At 63.2% G+C, this 2,315-nt stretch overlaps 1 long non-coding RNA gene across 1 annotated transcript; it reads left to right on the top strand.

The window, feature by feature from the left end:
• Positions 1 to 87: 87 nt before the first annotated feature.
• LOC118452956 lies at positions 88 to 1,070 on the top strand. The gene is made up of 3 exons (XR_004842837.1): positions 88 to 223; positions 698 to 789; positions 980 to 1,070. It is a non-coding gene; the product is annotated as an uncharacterized LOC118452956 (long non-coding RNA).
• Positions 1,071 to 2,315: the final 1,245 nt, after the last annotated feature.

Here is a 2,315-nt window from a genome sequence, read left to right as displayed (position 1 = left end):
CTCCCCCCGCCCCCTGCCCAGCCTCTCCACTCAGGCTGGGTGCAGTGGCCCACGCTCCCCGAGGCGCCCCTGACCCTCTGCTCTGCAGGACACAGCCCTGGCGCTCTGGTTCCCCTCCATGGTGCTGGCTGCCGCGAAGGCTGTGCTGTCTGGCCGGTCCTCTTTGGCGAGCCTCATCTTCTGGGGCATCGGGCCCTGTGCACGCAGCTACAGCAAAGAGCAGGTACGCCCATCAGTCCGGACGGGTCGCCTGCCTCTGCCCCACCATTGCTGCCTTTCTGCTGCGTTTTGAATCTCCACTCAGGCTGGGTGCAGTGGCCCACGCTCCCCGAGGCGCCCCTGACCCTCTGCTCTGCAGGACACAGCCCTGGCGCTCTGGTTCCCCGGGTCGCCTGCCTCTGCCCCACCATTGCTGCCTTTCTGCTGCGTTTTGAAGGTGCTGCGTTCTGCTTGCAGGCGGTGCTGCAATGGGGTGGGGATGTCAAGTCTGAACCTGTTGTAGCCAGCCTTGGTGACAGACTGGCACCCCTTCATCGTGGGTAGCTGCAGAGGGACCCTTCCTCTTCATCCCCCTGATAGCCAAGCCTGTTCCATCCTGGCTGTCCTGAGTGAATGCCGCCCCCCCCTCAACCTGGCCCAGACCCTCACACATCCCTGCCACCCTCCACCGCTTTTTTTCCCTCTCCCCTCCCTCTAGCTGGCTGAGCCAAGTACAGTGAAGGAGGGGCCACCACGTGAGATGCAGCAGCTCCTGGCAGGGCTGGCTGAGCCTTGTGCCTGACTGGAGCGGTGAGTACAGGGCAAGGGCTATGTTTACGGGACGAGGGGGGTGGCTCCGCTGTCAGGAGGGCCCCTGCTCACACCAGCCCCCTGAACCATTGCTTTCCAAGCACATGCTACAAATACCGGCCAGAGGTGCCAGCGTGTGCCTGACGCTGCCAGCGCAGCCCTGCGCTCACGCGTGCCCTTCCACTCCCAGGTGGCGCTGCAGAAGTCCTGCGATCCAGCCAGGTGAAGCTGCACCTGCGCCGTGCTCCTGCCCCAGGGGTAGGCATGGGTAGGGTGGGCTGCGGGGGGGGTGTGTGTGTGCGTCCCCCCCAGCCCCCCCACCCCACCCAGGACAAAACCTGCAGGTTCCAGACATAAGCTGCCCGGGGGCACCAGGCAGCCTTCGCCCAGCAGGCGCCTTGGGCCTCGGACGCTCTCCCCTGCTCTCCCCAAGCTGCAAGGCCCTTCCTGGCACACTAAGGGTGCCATCGGCCTTCTACATGCTGTGGTGGGGGCACACAGGGGTGCTGGGACCTAGCGATACCCAGGGCTGGTCCTGCTGCAGAGCAGACAGGGTCACTTGCTGTGCCCATGCCCAGGAGGCCAAGGAGTGGAAGGTGAAGATCCCCGTTGTTGTGAGCCTCAGTTGTCTCCCTGAGTAAATAAACTTTTCATTTTCACACTGGCTGCTCTAAGTGGCTTCCCCACGTGGCTGCCTGCTGGGAGCTGGGCCCACTGATGGAAGGACAGTGCAGTGGGGGTGTACGCCCATCTCCATGCTTGTCCCCACCAGGCACAGGACTGCAGAGAGCCGCACGCTCCCAGTCACCCAGCGGGGCGGAGGGTGCGTGTGTAGCATGGCTGCGGTGAGGCTGAGACACATGTAGGGGTTACAGCCCCGTGCCCTGGGAGCTGCCCCTGTTGCTGGGCTCAGCATCCCTTGACAAACAGGAGCACAGCCGGGTTGAGAGACGTGTTTATTGGGGGTGGAAGTGGAGGGTGCTGAAGAACAGGACCAAAAGCTGCCAGAGTCCAGCTCACTGGAAAGAGAAGCTGGTGCTCGGGAGCCCCCCACACCACTGGCTGAGGAATTTGAGCACGTCTTGGCACGCAGGGCTGTGGGATGTCTGCAGAACGAAAGAGGCCTTGGCACTGGCAAGAGGGCACCCTGGGAGCTGACAGCGCTGCACAGGCAGGGCTGGCTCTGCCCCGGCTCCGAGGTTAATCCCCACCCAGCAGCACACAGGGAGGGTGCACTAAAGCCGCCCTGGTTCAGCCGCTCTCCACCCAGCGGGACAATGTTTTATTGTCAGCATGAAGGGCTGAACACCCCACAGCCTGACTCCCTGCCCCACAGGGTGCCTGGCTTACCTTGACAGCCATCAGGAACTTGTTCCATGTGTCCTTGTTGGCTTCTCGGCCTGGCCGCTTGAACTCTATCTTGTTCCTTAGCACAGGGTACCCTGGTCACACAGTGACACCTTCAGAAACAAGCAGAGACCCACAGCAGCCCCCCTCCCACCTCGTGCACCCCTTCCCTCTCCGCC

Source organism: Egretta garzetta, unplaced genomic scaffold, assembly GCF_000687185.1.
Source record: "Egretta garzetta isolate BGI_Z169 unplaced genomic scaffold, ASM68718v1 scaffold898, whole genome shotgun sequence".
NCBI classification, from domain to species: domain Eukaryota; kingdom Metazoa; phylum Chordata; class Aves; order Pelecaniformes; family Ardeidae; genus Egretta; species Egretta garzetta.
This window is presented reverse-complemented; position numbering and strand designations above follow the sequence as displayed.